This window comes from Talpa occidentalis, unplaced genomic scaffold (genome assembly GCF_014898055.3).
Source record: "Talpa occidentalis isolate TD23 unplaced genomic scaffold, MPIMG_talOcc4v2.1 talOcc4.4, whole genome shotgun sequence".
Lineage (NCBI taxonomy): Eukaryota > Metazoa > Chordata > Mammalia > Eulipotyphla > Talpidae > Talpa > Talpa occidentalis.
This window is the reverse complement of record NW_023604295.1, coordinates 147,824,883-147,843,085: the sequence shown is the minus strand read 5'-3', so window position 1 is coordinate 147,843,085 and position 18,203 is coordinate 147,824,883. Positions and strand designations below refer to the sequence as shown.

Here is an 18,203-nt window from a genome sequence, read left to right as displayed (position 1 = left end):
CCCTCCCCTCTGCCCCTATTATCTCCCACCCATCTACATAGACAGCACACACATGTCGTGCGTGTGACACGCACCCACCCCATTGCCGACACACACATATGTGCATGGTTTTGGAAGCTACAAAAGGAACTTGAACAGTTACCTACAATCGTCTCTCCGAAGAGGTGAAGACAGCGTGACATGCTGCTGAAGGTAATTTCACTGTATTAATTTATTTCTGCTTTTGAAAATTTTATCATGTGACAGTTCTAAAACCAATTTTAGAATATTAATTGAAATTATGTATCTAATTTAAATTCTAAAATCCACAATGTTGCACAATTTTTCTGATGATGGGAGTATTTTTCCAAGACAATTTATTTTCTTAGGAAGAAATCAGTGAGGAACAGCCATCTTGTTACCGCCCGCGGGGCCGAGCGCAGCGGAGCTTTATATAAAACTCTCGCTATCATGACCAGCAGGTGAGTGAAATGTGAAAACACACTCGCGGAACACGTGGACCCGCTCACGCTTCTCCGTGAAGCCGCGGGATGTCCGCGTGCACCGCTCAGGCGCCTGATGCTCCGTCTCCAGACAGGCTCGGGGCTGTCTCGCCAACGCGCTGCTTCCCGCGGCCATAAACACTCATGACATGAAACGTCTTCAAAACCTAGTGAAGAACGAGGCGTTTTACTCCGATGCTCCGCTGCGATCTCTGCGCGCCGAGGCTCGGGGCTCCGGGCTCGGGGGCCCCGAAGAGCCAAGAGCGAGTGGAAACCCAGGGGCTTTGAGCCAACGCCAAGGATTTTGCTGCAGTTTGAGGAAACGGCTCTGCGCGTTCGTTTTCAGGCGCCGACGTGACCCGCCGCGGCGCGGACGAGCTCGGAGCCACGTCACCGTCCACGGAAGGCGCAGCCACGGGGTCGGCGCCGGGTCCCCAGCCCTGAGCGGCGGGAGCTGCACGCGGGGCCGGGCTCGGCGGGGAAGGCTCCGTGGACAGCGGCTGCGGGTGCAGCGGCAGAGCCCGCGGGGTCCACTGCGGGATGCAGCACAGAACCGAGCCTTCCGGGCCCGCCAGCCCGGGCCGCGTGGTGGAAGCGCGACTGGCCGGTGGGCACGGGACCCCGGTGTCTGCGAAGGGCGGCGTCTCCTGCACGGCCCGCGCTTGTCCCCGCGCGACTTCCGCGCCGTGAGGGTGGCTTCGCCAGCAGGCCGAGCCGCGGGAGGGCGGGAGGGACGTCAGAGGCAGGACAGCGGCCACCAGGCATGGAGAATCAGGCAGCCCAGACGGGCCCCCAACGGGTGCTCTTTACACGCCTGACCCGGCGAGCCAAGCACGACCTGGGCCCCTCATGGCCTCCCTGGAGACGAGCCAGTGAGGAGGAGACGCGCGTCCTGCTCGTCTGCAAGAGCCACACGAGTCCGGGGGCTGCGCAGAAGGGAGTCGGGGCTGGACACACAGGCACGCGTGTCTAGGACAGTGTCCACCTGGGACGGACCTGGCCTCGCTCCAGACAGCAAATGCGGCTTTTTATGTGACACGCGTGGGGCTGAGGGGGGACCCGGCCTCAGGTCAGGGCACTGGGCTCTGACCAGGAAGCCCCGGAGCCACGACCGCATCGTGTCTCTGGGCGAGAGCTGCTGCCCACACGAGAGCCCCTGCACACACCAGGCCGGTGAGCTGCTCCCCCTCCACCGCCGGCCGGGAGGAGGCAGGGGCACCCCACGGTCTGGAGATCGCCGGGACCTTCCTCAGCAAGACCCGCCGCCCCCTCACAGCTGACAGCCACGCACGGACGCCGTGTTGCCCGTCAGTGGGCACTGACGCCGAATCACGGAAGAGCAAGTTTTGCGTCGGGGGCACACGGGCGCTGGGGTGGGGGCTCTGGTTTTGCAGATGGGGGCCCTGCCCGTACAGGCCAGCGCCCGCCTGTGGCACGACCGTCAGCGCCCAATTTTGTCATCTGTGCAGCAGCATCTACTTTACAGGCCCACTGTGAGGACGATGAGGTGCCGACTCCCAGGCTCGGCCGGGGCAGGGAGGGCGCCGGACGGCGGCACAGGCCCGTCAGAGGCCACTGCTCGCCCCACGTCCCTGAACTCCCGGCGCGTCCAAGATAAAAAGACTGTCCCCTCCTTCGGCGGAAAATAAAGGTGACGCCTCCAGACGTGACAGTAACGGGAAACCCACGACGAAATGTTGCTGGGCCTTCGCGTCCGTGTAAACCCCGGCCCCGTGCCCGAGGGGAGCAGGCCCCGCTGGCGACGTGGGCGGTGGCCCGGGGCGCGGGCAGGCGGGCACCCGCGGGCGGAGCCTACGGAGGTCCACTCTCCACGCCACAGACGGGAGAGAAAAGGCTTCAGCCTCCAGAAGGCGCGGGGAGGGCGGCGAGACGCGGTATTTCATCTGGGCCTCGCGGAGGAGCAGGGCTGTTCCTCGGGGATGGAAACACTCCTCAGATCTCAGCTCTGAACGTTCCCTCAGGAGTTCGAATCCCGATGCCTCGCGCTGCGGGCGTGGAGACAGACGGCACGGCCACGCCAGGGTCCCGCCACAGGGAAGCTTGCACGGCGTCCCTCGTGCTGTAAACAGACGGCCTAGGGCCTCCCCGGGCGCAGCGGTTGAGCGCTGGGCTGTGAAGCTGCCTGCGGCCTCTGCAGCGCCGGTTCGATCCCCGGCTGCTCCCCGGCCACTGGAGGAGGGTCCCGCATGGTGCGCAGACCTCTCCTGCCGCCCGCTGCTCCCCTCAGCAGTGTCCTTCGGTCCTTCTGCCTGCTCCGCTCACCGCTCTGGCTCTGGTGAATTCTCTCACCCTCCCGCGCTTCTGACTGTACCCAGTGCTTGTATAAATAAATAAATAAATCTTTAAAAAAATAAGAAAATAAAAAATAAATAAAGGAGACGGCCTGGCCCACAAAAACGAATCAGCTTTACATTTTCCTGCGGCGTCTCGCTCCTGCCCTGAGGGGTTCAAGTCAAGACTCCACATGCGGATCTGGCCGTCTCCCTGAGGGAACACGCGGACGTCAGGAGGGAGGGAGGGCGACACGGCCACGCAGCCCGCGCCCCCGCGTCCCTGAGGTTTGGGTTGAGCAAAGGAGGGCGCTGCCCCCGCGGCCCCTGCACTTGGTGGTCAGGGACGGGAGGACCCAACAGCACCCTGGAGGCGACAGCCCAGAATGCCCTGGAGGACTTTGAGGGGCGCTGACCCTCCACCTCAGAATCACACGCCAGGTCCCTGTGCGTCACCCGGAGCTGCGCTGCCAGCGGCTCGTCCCCTCCGCTGTCTCGGCCTCGTCCCGCTGGCCCCTGAGCTCCGGGCCTCCAGGGTGGACACGTGGCCGCGGCGCCTGCGGGTCACCTCTGCAGAGAAGCTGCTTCCCAAATGCCCACGTATCAGCGTGCCAGACAGGCCCGGGACGAAGGGGCGCGTCCTCACCACCCACCTGGCCTGTGCCAGGAGAGCACGTGGCGCCTGAGGGACGCAGGGGATTCTCTCCCGGGACAGTCTCCGCCCCCGAAACTCCCGCAGCCCCGGGGGGATCCCCTTTGGACTCTCGCCATGAATTAATTGTCTAGACAGGAGCACAGGGGCCTCGCTTGTTTTATTCCCAGTTTTTCTGCTTGCATCAAATTCCACAGGCCCCACCAGCCGTGCCCGCCCGTCCCGAGGCTGGCATTTCCTGCTCACACATTTCATCATGGAAAGTCCCGCCGCGGTCGGCTCACAGCACAGGGGCTGGGAGAGGACAGTTTCCCTGTCGCCTCTGATAGCTGGAGTCTCCACCCCGCAGCCTGGCTGTGCCTTACTGGGGGGTAAGAGACCGACACCCCCGTCCCGGCCCGAGCCCACCCGGAGGCCCACCAGCCACTCGCCCGGGGCCTCCCACAGCTGGGCGACCCTCTGCGGGGGGGGAACCCCAACAACCACGAGGGTTGTTCCCTCAGCTCGTCTCCGGGAGGCCCCCGTTCCCTTATTCCCGGGACGCGCCGTCCAGGCCCGTCTGCGCAGGCCGCGCCTCCCTGGCAAGGTATTGGTTTCCCAGTCGCGCCGGGTCCCGGCTGTGGATGCAGCTGAGGCACATTCACTATTATCTGCGCACAGTTCGTCTATCTGGGGGTTCTCGACAGCGAGGGCGCGCGGACGACGCTTCCCCGGGGCGGAGCGGCTTCTGAGGCCTGCCGGGGGAGAGAGCCGCTCAGCCCCGGCCCCCCGCGGCTCCGGCTCCGCCTTCTCACCGCAGTGAGGCGTCGCTTGCAAAATTACGCTGTTTCAAGCTGGTCGGGATTATTGGAAGAAAATAAGAAAATTCAGGAATGTTTCACCAGAAAGAACTGGGAAAAGACTCAGTGGCCCACCCTGGTGACCACCACCTGCTGGTGGCCGCCTCCCCCTGGTGGCCGCCTCCTGTCCCCCAGGCCGGCCCGCTGCGGACCGGGGACGCCGACACACACTCAGGAGACGCGGCGGGCGGGTGGTTGTGCTTTGCACTACGATTCCGCCTCTATCGCGACCATCAGTGTGAACAGCAGGGGCTGCGCAGGCGCTGCAGGCTGGCGGGAAGCCCCAGGGCGGGGGGCGCCCCCACAGCAATCGGCAACACGGCGGGGTCTGGACAGTCGCCAGCCCCGAGACTGTCAACGTGAGACAGACGGGAGGGAGGCGGGCGGCGGGGAGGGGAGGGCAGGGGACATGTGGGGGGAGAGAAGGGGGGCCCTAGTCAGGAGCAGCTGTGTCTGATGCGCAACTTTTACGCATCTCTCGAGCTTCCCTCCCACACCCCAGCGCAGCCGGCGCCTCCACCACCACCGAGTCTTCACTTAGGCCTCAGCCTCCGTAACAGATGCCAGGCCGGGACCCCACGCCCGGGGAGGCGCCGCCCAGCCCGGCTGCCTTCGCCGGCGTCCCGGGGCCTCAGCTGCCCCCGCGCGGGACCCCCGCCCCGCTGTGTCTCCCCCCGGCCCGCACCAGCACCCTCAGTCCCCACGGCAGGCGGCCCCGTCACAGGCACTCGCGAGGCGCGGGTGGCAGGCGCACCTCGAGGCTGGGCATGAGCGCCAGGCGGGCTCGGCGTGGTCCACACGGCAGGTGGGCACCTTGCCACACCTTGCTGCACGCGCCCGTGCCTGAGGGGGCCCTGACAGCAGGGGGAGGTCGAGGCCACAGGTGGGCTGGCCCTGCAGGCGGGTCGCAGGCCGCTACCTGGTCACCTGGGGGCGGGGCAGATGCCACAGGGGAGCTTCCTGAGCAAACGCAGGAGGAAAGTGGGGTCTTCCGGCAGGTCGGCCTGGAATCCACACGAGTCACGCGACTTAGAGCGTGCGATTCTGGGGGCCAGCGGCCCTCGCAGCCCTGGGCCGCCTCCGTGACGGCTGACCCGGGGACATCGCCGCCTCTGTCCCCTGTGTGCCCCCAGACACAACAGGGCTCGTTCTGGAGACTGTCCCGCCGCGGTCAGGCCCTGCCCCGCCAGCGAGGAGACGCGGCCGGCGGCCCTTCGAAGCCACCCCACTTTCGCTTTCGGAGCAAAACCACAGCGTGCAGTGGACGCCCCACGCTGCCAACCCGCGTGCCCCCAAGGGCCCCTGTTCTCGCCAGAGCCCTCTGCCCCCCGCTGACGGCTCTCTCCGGGGGTGCGGCCTGCGGGAGGGCGCCTCGCCAGCGTGGGACACGGGGGCCGCGCGTGCACAGAGGCTGGGGCCCCGCAGACTGGGGCGGGCTCACAGGTGCGGCAGGTGAGTCCAGGGCCGTCCAGCACCCGCTGCAGGGGATCTAATACCTAAGTGGGTGTGACCGCCCCCCGTGGTTGCCGCCAGCTCCGGGACAAAGAGCCGTTTGGGGGCCAATTTCCAGCCCGCCATGACCTCGTCCTGAGCAAGGGGCCGCGCGCATTTTCAGGAGGTTTGAAGACTCTGTACGAGTCCATGCACACGTCCCTGCCTCGGGGGCCCCCGGGACAGCCAGAGTGTCCAGCAGACGGTGAAATAAAGATTACTGTCCACTGGCACCAAGTCATCCCCCGCCAGCGACCTCGCGCTTTGCCTCCCAGAGCGCTGGGCTCGCCATGGGCGGAGACACCCGCTGCAGGGGCCGCGTCCACACCGCCCGCTCCGCTGGGGGGTCCTTCTTGCAAATTCCCCGCAGGAGCTCACATTCGCGTGGGATTGCACGCGGGTTCCTCTGGTTTGGGGGAGGGTTTTGCCTCGAGAACCGGGTTTGAGCAGCGAAGAGGAGCGGCCGGGTGTCCTGCCATCTTCGAGGAACGGAGATGCTTGCCCCGGGGCGTCCAGGAAGACGCAGGAAGAACAGACATTCCCACGCGCACCCACGACACCCGCCTGAGGAGCTTGGGCCTGGTTTTCTAAACAAGTAAAAGTGCGGCTGAGAAAATGCAAGTCGTGCAACAGATGTGGCCGCTGACCCCTGGTGCTCAGAGGAGGCCCCTCAGCCACAGGCCACCCTGCGCTGAGGACCCGAGGCTGAACCGCTCTCGCCCAAGGATGCCACGCCACGTTTTGTCGCAGAGGCTGGACCCATGCTGGGCAGGAAGGACCGTCCCTTCCCCTTAGAACCCCATCTCCAGCCTCCAGCAGCCGGACACGCCTCTCAGCTCACCTCCCCCCGCCCCACGGACAGCGCCACGGTGACTTCCGGGCAGGGTGTCTCCCGGGTCCGCCCACAGAGGCCTCGACAGGGGTGGCTGTGCTCTGAGCATCGGCCACTCAGCCCCGACCTCACCTGGGGGCGTCGTCTCCCCTGATTTGTTTTTCCCTCAGTGGACACCACTCAGTCCAGGAGAGTGACCCCCCCAACGCCTGCCGATTCCCGTGTTTCCAGATTCCAAACGGGAAAGTCTGCTTGAAGCAGTTTCATCATGAGGGGAGGGACGTGGGCAGAACCCCAAGGGAGCCTGACTTGGTTTGGCAGCAGAGACAAGGCAGGGCCGGACCCTGAAAATAGTGGCGAAGACAGACTAGACAGACAGTGACTGTGTGGGAGCAGCAAAGCCCACGGTGTAAGTAGCCTTGTCACCTCGCACTTGACTGTTGAAACATTTACACTCACTAATACGTTTTTAAAATTCAATACAGGTTGGGCCTCCCCGGTGGCGCAGCGGTTGAGCGCTGGGCTGTGAAGCTGCCCGCAGCCTCTGCAGCGCTGGTTCGATCCCCGGCCACCGGCGAGGGTCCCCCATGGCGCGCAGACCTCTCCTGCCGCCCGCTGCTCCCCTCAGCAGTGTCCTTCGGTCCTTCTGCCTGCTCTGCTCTCCCCTCTGGCTCTGGTGAATTCTCTCACCCTCCCGCGCTTCTGACTGTACCCAGTGCTCGTATAGATAAATAAATAAATCTTTAAAAAAAAATTCAATACATGTCAATGTCCAATATAAGAAAAATACTGAAGGTCCAACTGATGTACTGTGTATAGTTACATGCTAGAGGCATAATAACATTTCTATACCTTACTGTTGGAAAAAGTAATCTGTATTAAAATATTTACTATGGGGGCCTCCCTGGTGGCGCAGGGGTTAAAGGCACAGCACTGTCAAGCTGCTGCCAGCCACTGCAGCACGAGTTCGATCCCCGGCTAGAAAGGTGACCCACAGGGCACGGCAGACTCTCCTGTCTCCCCGCTGCTCCCCTCAGCAGTGGATTTCAGTGCATCTGCCTGTTCTGCTCCCCACTCTGTCTCTGGGGAGTCCTCTTATCTCCCATGCACCTCTGGTCTACACCCCAGTATGCATAAGTAAATAAATCTTAAAAAAAAAAACTCTTTAAAAAACATTCACTGTGATCACTGATAGGAAGGTGCCTTAGGCAAAGAAAAGGAGTGGAAACAGCACAGCAGAATGTTGACATTCTAGATCCCTGGGGCATACTTTATTTTCTTACTACTAAAGAAAAACATTGTCCTGCCGTGGTTGATGAATCCAGTGAGGGGGCAGCTGTATGCTCACTCTTTTATTCCTTCAACTTGTCTATAATCTCGAACATGTCCAAAGTTCAAACATTTGAACAACAGTGTATTCATTCACTTTCTTTTGGAAACAAACACTGCAAATATTCTAAAATATGCATATTTAACCTTCCATACCAGAATTTTTAAAAACAAATTTAAAGTAACATAAGTCGGTGATATGACACGATTATATAAATCCAGTTGCAGTGCCGTGTAAACTGTATAGATTTCGTAGTGAGTAAACAATCACAAGCATGGCAGTGCGTCCTGCGTGTGTGCCAGGTGCGTGAGCCAAGGATGCCGGTGCTTGTACCACGACCCCAGGCTCATGCCCCCGCCCCAACCCAGTGTCACGCCGGCTCATGCTGGCGCTAAAGCCAGGACCTCCCTCCCCCACCGTGTTTCCCCGGGAAGCCCACCACAGCAGCCTCCTCTGCCCCTAGGAGGAGCGCACAAAGCTCCTTCAAAGGCCTCCTGCCAGCTCCGCAGCCCAGGGCTGTCTTCCTCAAGGACCTGGAGCCGCCCTTGGCAAGGCCATGGCCAAGGTGACAGCAGCCCCAGGTCTGTCCCCGGGGAGGGGAGGGGCCACTGCAGACACTGTGGAGTCATCAGAGCAGTCTGTGGCCTGAGACAACCTCACTGTGGGCCGTGCCCCGAGGACCAGCCTCCCTCCCGGCGTCTGCAGTGCTGCCTGGCTGGAGAGCCCTCCCGTCCGCCTCGCGCGGAGGGTCAGCCGCTCTGCTCCCTGCTACCTCATGTCTTCTTCTGTTCGACGTTTGCGTGGGCGGGTGTTGCTTCCATACGAGACTCGAGCCCATAAAACAAATGGCAGAAATAATATAAACGTGTCCTCCATCGCTTTTTCCTACAAAAACTCAAAAAAACACATTTTGGGGAGTGTTGACATTGTGAATGCCCCGGCTCGTCACAGAAGCCTGGACTTCAGCATGGAAAACGGCCCCCCACCGCACAATTAGCTTCTGCTTTATTAATATTCGATCTTATTAAAATGTGTGAAATCGAAACGGACTGCACTGAAACTAGGCTGACCTTCTCTTCCCAAATTCCAGTTTCCACCTGCTTCAAAGGGAGTCCAAGCAACCCGTCTCTCTCTGGCCTGCTCGCAGCCCCGTCACCCCCCGAGGCCATGCGGGAGGCACGTCCTGCCCCAGTGGTTACGCTCACACACTGTCCCACGTGGCATGAATTTTGAAAATACAGAGGAGAAGAGAATAACAGTGGCAAGCAAGCGTTAAAAGTGTCCAGCGTTAATGATCATGTCATATAGCAAATATTAAAAATGAAGGGAGGATAGACCATTATTTTCTAGTTGATGCTAATACTACGTACGAATCGCCTTTGCAAGGTGATGTTTGCATCTGCAATAAACATGTTTAAATTTGTATATAGAGTATAATAAGCGGATGCACCCAGTAATTACACTCTATTTAACATGCGGTGTTAAATTGCAGTACTGAAAAAAATCAATTGAGAGAAATCAAAATAAACACATAGAAAAATAAGTAGCCATTTACGATTTAAATGCAAAGAAGTGGTTTCGAGCAGTAGACACTAAGGTGAGTTCAGCAATGGGCCTTCTCTGGATATTCCTAAAATGATAATGAGTCTTTACAACGTGTCCCCCCCACCCCGCGACTTCCGCCTGAAACCCCACCTCCTCGCCGCAGGGAGCCCCAGCAGCTGAGCTTGTTCTAAGCATCATCCACAGGCCTCAGAAGCAACGAGGTCTGTCTCTTGGCAAAGAAATAAAAAGAAAAGTGATTAGCTTTGATTTCTTTTCAAATTTCCACTTGTTCTTGCCCTAGATTCTTTAGCATCACAAAAATAAAAAATAAAGAAAGAGGGGGCCGGAATTACCGAGGCTGCCGGCAATGGTGAAAGTGCTCCCCAATTTCCCCGTGTCTGCACAAAATGCCAGGGCCTGCTTCCAGCTAATAATCGACTTCAGTTCACATCCAATTAAACCAATTCAAGGCGAGGAAATCGGAGTCGCTGCGCAGATTATCTAATTGACCCAGTGCTGGGTGTGTGATCCCCACCTGGAGGGTGCACCCTGCCCGCAGCCCCTCCCCTCCCAGGCCAGAGGAAGGACCGGTGGGGGTGTTATAGGACAGGGAGAGGGGCAGCCCAAGCCCCGCAAACCTGCCTATTCTACATGGGTTCTGCCATCCGCCGCATCAACACAAAACATAGGAGACTTTAATGGGAAGGAACTTTAATAAAACTAGGAAACAATACAGGAAAGGCAAAGAGTCTAGTTTCTAAGTGAAGCACCCAAAGTGACCCGTCCCCTCGTGGGTAAAACTCCATCCAAATGGGATCGGCCCAGAGCAAGGCCCCAAAGCCTGCCACGAGTCTAAAGCATCTTCCAGTGGGGACCCACAGAAAAGGGTCACAAACAACCGGACAAGCCCGGAAGGAAAAGAGCAAAATCAACATCAAGATAAAAGCTGCCATGGTCACCTCCCCACGGGTCTCACCCACATCTGTGTCACCCCGTCCACGACCAAAAGACAAGTGCAGCTTCTTCACGTGTCTCTCGGCTCCATGCGCCTCCTCCAGGTCTCCTGGCTCCATCCTGCTTCCTTCCTCAGTCTCTTCTGCTGCTTCTCCTCTTCCTGCTCAGCTCCACCTCCCTTGGGTGGGGCAGGGAACCTCCCCCTTTCCTGGGGACCACCCTGTTACAGGGGGAGGTGTTTGTCCTTGGGTGTCCTGCCACAGGCTGACCCGAGGAGGGGAGGGGGGCCGGCTAGCAGCGACCAGCTTCTGTCTTTGCGCAGAACAGCCTGCTGAGACATTGGGGGGGGGGGTCCTTTTCCCCTCCAGCAGCCGGTTAACTAGAGCAATTATTTTTCTGTTTTCTGCACTACCCTGTGATGTGACGTTTCTCGTCCATGGCCACCAAACCAGGTGCAGACTCGGGAAACTGGGGTGCACGCGTATTTTTAAACCTCACACCTGGTGAAAGACTAACAAAAATATAACCTTAGAAAACAGTTGATCTATTTTGGGGGAAGTTGTGCTTTGTTTTGTTTTTACATGTTCTGGGAACGACTAGAGGAAAAAGCTGGAGGAATCAGGACTGGCAGGCCGAGGAGACGCGCAGCGGACGGACAGCGGGAGCCCCGCCCCCAGCGAGCCTGAGCTGCTCACAGAGGGATCATCAGTGATTGCAGCGCTGAGTCCAGCGGACGGCAAATCATCAGTGGAGCTAATTGCTCACGAGCAGCAGGCCCAGGGCTGCCGGCCCCAGGAAGCTGCCCCAGGACCCGCGGGGGGCGCGGCCCAGCCCGGGCAGCCGAAGGGAACCTGCAGGGACCGGTGACGAGCCGCTCGGGAGATAGGCCCGGCTCATCCTCTGCCCTTCTCACAGTGGAACCCCGGGGCTCTCTTACAAAGAAGAAAGGGGGGGTCCTGTCGGGCAGACGGCATCGGATGCCCTGAGGGGAGGGGGCAGACCACTTTGCCTCACGAGAACCAGAAAAAGTCAAGGGATGGAGAACAGCCCCAGAAAGGCAGAAGAGCAGGGGGTCCAGCTCGGAGAAGGGATGGGGGGCAGACCCACCTGGGGGTACCAGCCGGAGAGGGTGAGGCGGAAGGGCAGTGCGAGCTCTCTGACCACCCCTCTGGGCTGGACTCCTGCCCTGCACGCTCCACCCCCCGACACTGAGCCCAGGTCAGGGCAGGCAGGCAGGGCCGCCTCCCCCAGTCTCCCCCTCTCAGGTGCCCCGTCAGCACCCCCAAGCTCTGCTGCGTCTGTGCTCACTGAGGCTGGCGCTGGCCCCTCCTGCTCCCTCAGCTCCCAGGTCCCCTCACCCCGGGGCCACTCCTGTCCATGCGCCACCGACGCCACGCTGGGCAGCGTCTGCTCTCTCTGCCCCTGTCACCACCCCATGGTCTCCTACAGCGTCAACAGGCCTTCACCCACGGGGTCCAGCCCTTCCGGCCACCCACCTCCGGGCCCAGCCGTGCTCCCCTCCCGGGCATGTCTCTGGAGCTCCAGCTCCAGACACCCAGGGCCTTGGCCTGCGGCTCCCTCCCCGCTGCTCCCGCCAGGCCCTGCAGGGCGTCCTCTGCTGGCACCAGATTCCAGGAGGACCCCCCAGGCCGCTCCCTCCCCTCCCTCTTTTATGCCTCTCTGGGGAATCATTACCTGACAATGATTCCAGGCAAGACGGGAAGTGGCGCCTTCTGAGCTAGGCCCGGAAACACTGAGTGACGGTTACTGGGGAGGAACAGAGGGAAGCGCGAAGGGGAGTCGTGACGCCGTCAGCGGAGCTCAGCCTGGTGGCCACGAGCCGCATGCCCTGGCGACCGCCGCAGAGAGCGCCTCGGCCCAGCGCTGGCTTCCCGGGCTCAACCGTCTCGCCGTGGCTCAGCCACCGCCGCGGCCCGAGGGGCTCTGGAGAGGGGCGGCCGGGGCGCCTGCCACGAAGGAGCTGCGAGTCTGCGAGGAAAACCGGGAGCGGCTCTGAGCGGTGCAGGCGCCGCTGCTGGTTCCTCCGACTCTGTTCTTTCTGCAAAAAACCCCTGCCGTGCCTGATGCCATCGAACCCCTGTGAGCAGCGGAAGGCGCGTCGCGATGCGTGACTCCGTGCACGGAGAGGGGCTGTGCCCGGGGCTCCCGGATGAGCCGGGTCTGCAGCTCTTCAGCCTGCACGGCCTTGCGTCCCGCTCAGGTGCGGGGTGTCTTTCATTCTCTCCTGAACGATTTGCTCTATCAATTCCCTCACTCGCTAATCAGCTAAGGAGCACCTTTGACATCCGCCTGTCATCGCTATGAGGTACACGGCGGAGCCGCCTCCCAGAGCCTGGCAGAGCTGCCACACCTCGGCCGGCCTCGTGGACTGACCCACGCTGCCCGGCGCCAGGGGGCTCCCGCCGGCCCCCAGCTCATGGGAACAGGCAGCGCCCGGCTCCCCAGACTGAGAGCAACAGATTTTACGAAAAACGTCTAACAGGAAGGCAGGGGAGACCCCCAAACGCAGCCCGGTCCTTAAACGACATTCAGGACAGACCCCGTGGCTGCTTCTGAGGTCCCCGGACAAGGGGTCACCAGGAGCCCTCGGGCACAGGCTGGGCGGGGTCCCGGGCTGCAGAGGCGCCCCCACCAGGGAAGAGGCCGCGCGGTTGGGGGAGGGCCGAGGGGTGCAGCCGGCGACACAGGCGCGGGTGCTGGGCCTGGTGACCGGGAACACGGCCTCTCCTGGAGTAACTGCGTCCCCCTGCGGAGCGAGAGGCGCCGCATCCGGGAGGAGGGCAGGAGCAGGTGCGGGCGCCGGCAGAGGAGCAGTGACTGGAGGGGCCGGACCCCCAGGACCCGGCCGCCCTCGCAGGAGAACCAGTGCTCCCTGCAGGTCCCCCAAAGAACGACCTGCACACGCAGCTGGAAAACCTGGTTTACAGCGTCCACAGGACAGGCCTGCGGGGCGCCCTCCCTCCCGCGGGGGAGGCAGAGAGGAGGTGACGCCGTCACGGCAAAGGCGCTTCCCGAGCGTGGTCTCGGGCTCCACTTAAACATCGAAAAGGATGCGACTAAAGCCACACTCTCCCACGCCTAAAGCTCTGTCTCCTCCATTAAACCAGCGCAGGCGCCACGAGGCCTCGGAGTCTGGCCGCGGCCGTCCCAGCTGACCCGGAGCCGCGGCGCTGCCCGGACAACCTCAGCACTCCCATTCCAAGGCTGCATCTCGGTGTTTGCTTGTTTGTTTTGCTTTTGCACATGTCCCAGGGAACGGCCCGTAGGATAATTGAGCTAAACGAGAGGGGCCCAAAGACAGCAACTCATGCTTCAGAAATAAGGAAAATCTCCAAGGAATCAAGTTATTTCCCAAGAGTTAGTTTGAAACATTGCTCATTGTTTTGAAAGGCCAGAACATGATTTTCTGTGCAGCTGAGGGAAGACAATACATTTTAAACAGATAATTTCTTGCTTATTTATATGAAGAAAATTATTTACATGAAGAAAATGCGTTTCTTCGCTCCAGACGGCATTTCGCTTCCCGGAGAGCTGCACTCACGTCTGTTTTCAATTCAGAATTTATTTTTAAGATGTTCAGTTTGGTTGATTTTAGAGGCTTATTAAGGAAACAACATTCACCACTTTTAAACATAATGATGCGTCATTAAATGCATTAATTCAAATTTAGAAAAAAATAAAGTGGTTTTATTATGATTTGATCATATACAGGAATCGTCACCCACCTAGACATCCGGTACATCCGTGTTTCTCTACTAACCCCGCCCGGGGCCTCACTGGTGAAACTCCTCAGAGTCAAAATATCCAAACTCTGCCTTGACTTATATTTTGGGATGTGTCGAAGTTACTGTAAAATTAATCCATTGCTCCCGTCTTGAATGTGGATTATCGCAGCCTGATAGGAAATTCTTAGGCTGTAGATTTCAAAGGCATTTCTCTGAAAAATCAGTATTTTTTCAATAAATAATTTTTATAAGCAATGGCAGAGACATTTTCGCAAGGTAGTCTTTTTCCCCACAAATTTTAACCTCACAGAGTCACCAGGAAATGGGAGTTGGGGCCTGAGGCCAGACCCAGGACAGGGTGCAGACCGCGGGTCCAGGGGGAGGCCGGGAGCCGCCTGCTGCCCATCTCCTTTGGAGCAGCCTCGCCCCGGGCAGCGTGGCTGGACCCTCGAACAGGGACCCGCATTTCTGCCCGCTCAGCCGGGCGCCTCTGCCCTCCTGTCTGCTTCTACCATCAGCCCCCGCGGTCAGTGTGCCAGGCGGGCTCCTGTTCGGCCTGGCGCTGCGGTGGACGGTCCCTTCATTCCTGAAGGCGAGGCCGTGACACCGGAAGGCTGTCGGGGTCGTGCCCTGAGGGGCTGACACCGCTGCTCCCCAGGAGTGCGGCTCTTCTCCCCCAGGTGGGCTCGGCTGCCCGCTGCTCTCCGGCTGGGGGAAGGCCTGGGGCCGGGGGCTGACGCACAAGGCCAGGACCACGGAGGCGGCTCTCGGGGCCGAGGGGGCACGGATGTGCTCCGGTACTGAAGTGACCAGTGTCCTGCCGAGGAGGAATTTGGGATCCGCCTGCCACATGGTCGCCAAGGTAACTCCCTGAGAGGCCGAGGCAGTGGAGGGAGCCTGCTGGGACTGACCACCCGCGCGGGAGGGCAGGGAAAGCTGAAGAGACACATGAACTTAGCTGCTCTAGAAGATCATCTCTACACATGCCAAGAAACCTTCACAAATGAAGATGTAAAGACAAGGGTTGGCTGAAAAAGCCCCGAGGCGTCTTCCTGGGACTCGCTCATGCTGCAGGACAGGGGCAGCATGGAGACTGATGCACGCGCGGAGACAGAGCTGTCCGCCAAGGGCCGGCCTGCACTGCTCGGCTGCTGCTGCGAGGACGAGGGGGACGCCACGCAGAGGGGGTGCCCACAGCAGGGGCCACTCTGCAGACCCCGCCAGCCTGAGCGGGTGGGTGCCCTGGCCGAGGCCGCCAGCCACAGGGTCGGCTCAAATGCTGGGGCTGGGAACTCGGGGGAGGGAGAGCAAGGCAGCCTCTGGGGCTGGGACCCACGGCCCCGCGGGCCACCCCTGCTGTCCACCCCGTGTCCTGCAGCAGCCGAGCAGAGGCAGCATCGTCCCGAGAGGCCGGGAAGGAGCAGGTGCTCCTCCAGCGGGAGCCCTGATAGGACAGGCCCTGCTGAGGCCGCCTCCGGGCGGGGACCCCGACAGGGTGCGCAAAGCAGCCTCTTTGCGTGTGTGTCTCCGCTGCCAGCGTGTGTGGGTCCGGCCCTGGAAGTGCCACGCCCGAGCCCAGCAGCTTCGCGCGACCCTGGTGCTCCCAGTTCAGGCGTGGACGGCACCGAGTCCTCAGCGGGACGGCTCACCCCCAGCTCACAGGGGCCCTCTGCTCCTGGCGCGGGCCCTGAGCTTCTGGGGAAGATGCCTGGGCCCGTGGGGACCTGACAGCCTCAGCCCCCCTGAAGCTGCGGGGCCCAGGACCAGCCGGACCCGCTCCCGGGGCTGAGACCGGGCGGTGGTTCCCCTGATCGTTTACAGCTTGTGCTTTTGCAAAATGCGGCGCCTGAGTCCAGTGATCAGCAAGACAAGAGCCCCACATCCTCGGAACGATGGTATTGTGATTCCAGTTAATTTTGGTTCTAGACATTTAATCCATAATAGGAATTAAATTTATAACCTAATAACCTTGATTTCTAAAACTCACAGGAGCATCTTTCAATAAAGTGCGGTTTCCTTCCCCAACGTGATTCGTAATTTATATTTTTTCACAGAAGCGAGGATCTCTGACCAGCGATCTGCCGTCAGCCCCTCGTCCCCGTGGAGGAGCACGCGCTCCTCGTGGGGGCTCCGCGCGCAGCCCCGCGGGCAGGGCCGGGCACCCCGGGCATCGCTGTGCTGGCATCTGGGTCTGACTTTCCGGCGGTGCCATTGCTCCTTCTGCTCCTTCAGTCGTGCCCCGAGAACACGGGCGTCAGCGCCGGGGCCAACGCCACGCGCCCCTCACCCTCCGCCACGCGCCCCTCACCCTCCGCGGCGCTGCGTGGAGGGCGATCCCAACACACGGGCTGGGCAGCAGGACGCCCTCACGCACGCCCGGCCCAGCGACTCGCGGCTTCCTCGCCTCCCTTCGCCTCCCATGCTCGTCCGCTCGCAGAGCGGCTTGATTGCTTTTAATACTGAAACACGTCCTTAGACACTGAGCCCCGATTTCCTCCTCAAGTTAATAGCGAAAAGCAAACCGCGTGAGCGTGAGGCGCCTCGTGGAGCAGCGGCGCGTATTTCACACTTGCTGCGGCGAATAATACGCCCTGACAGACTAGCCCCGGACTCTGAGCCAGGCCGGCACTCACTCCACAGCAGCACATCCCAAGTTCCCTCGGGTGAAGACGTACATCTGAGTTTGGCTTTAGATTATTTGCCAAAATCTGAGAGAAGTGAGAACCGGGGGCAGGTGCCGCGCGGGCTCCTGTCCCCAGCCAGGGCTGTCCAGAGGCCGCACTCACCGCCACGCAGAGAATCGCCGGGCGCTTCGCCGACGTCTGGATGCTCAGTTCTCCAAAGCGAGTTCATTTTGGGGTCATGCCAGGGGCGACTGGGACCCAACAAGGCTGGGAAGGCCGCCTCTCCCCTCCTTGGCTGACAGGAAGGCACAAAATAGACTGAACAGCAAACGTTCATATTCTTTAAATTTTTAAATACTCTTTAGGGCCTGACACCCACACTTCCCATTGCATTACCTTGGGGTTAGGGACAGTGTTTCAAACACAAACCTGGGCTAATAGCGAGAAAAAACGGAAACTTCCTTTAGTAGCCAGGAGCTAGGATGCTGGGCAGTCGGCGACACTCAGCCGCAGCGCTGCCGCAGGCCCAGACAGCGCGAGGCCGGAAAGAGGTGCGGAGCGGTGCTCCCCGCAGCAACATTCTCAGTCAGCCCCTCCTCTCCCTGCCGCTCCTCTCCTTGGATGGATAAGTGGGAAAAAGGCCGTGTTTCATGCTGTCAGGATTGACAAAAAGAAAACAAGAATTTGCAAGGAAACCCGTCCTCTGTGTCACAGCAACACTGTTCACAACAGCCAGCTCTGGAAACCACCCCAGGGCCCAAGGACAGAGGAGTGGGTGGAAGGACACGGTCTGCATGCACAATGGAATACTACGCAGCCATCAAAAAGATAAACTCGTGCCATTGGCAGCCACATGGATGGCGCTGGAACGGGCGGTGCTCAGTGACATAAGCCAGAGGAGAAGGAGACACTGGTTTTCACTTCCATGTGGAATCTAGAAAAACCAAACGAGGCTAAAGACACGCTGTAGGGTGAGGTAAAAGTGTCAGGCTTCTCTGCCCTCCCACCATTAGGACTGATGATGGGTCCTTGAGGTCCTGAATATATGCCTGATGGCGGCACCTGCAGTGGGTGGGTGTGGGCGTGTGTAGACGGGATTCACCTGGGCTAAGCCTGGGCTTATGAGGGCGGCATCCCGGGACGCCAGCAGTAGCAGAGCAGAAGCAGAGCAGAGAAGCAGAAGCAGAACCACGAGGAGCGGAGAACAGGCCACCAGAGAGCCCAGACAGAGTGAGGACTTGCTGGAGGCCTGCCGGCCCCCTGGCCCCCCGGCCCCCCGGCCCCCCGGCCCCCCGGCCAGCTGTGTACCTGGTAAAGCCCAATAAAATCCTGCAGAAGCCACCGAGGGCTCCAGGACTCTCTCTTCTCCTTTACCCGGTCTGCTCGGGTCCTAGAGATCCTGCTCCGTCCGTTCCTG

General features: G+C 60.4%; 1 protein-coding gene across 1 annotated transcript in view; it reads right to left on the bottom strand.

Moving 5' to 3' along the window:
- Window positions 1–18,203, bottom strand: part of CSMD1 (CUB and Sushi multiple domains 1) — a 629,723-nt gene that overhangs the window by 335,791 nt on the left and 275,729 nt on the right. The gene's annotated exons all lie outside the window — the stretch shown is intronic.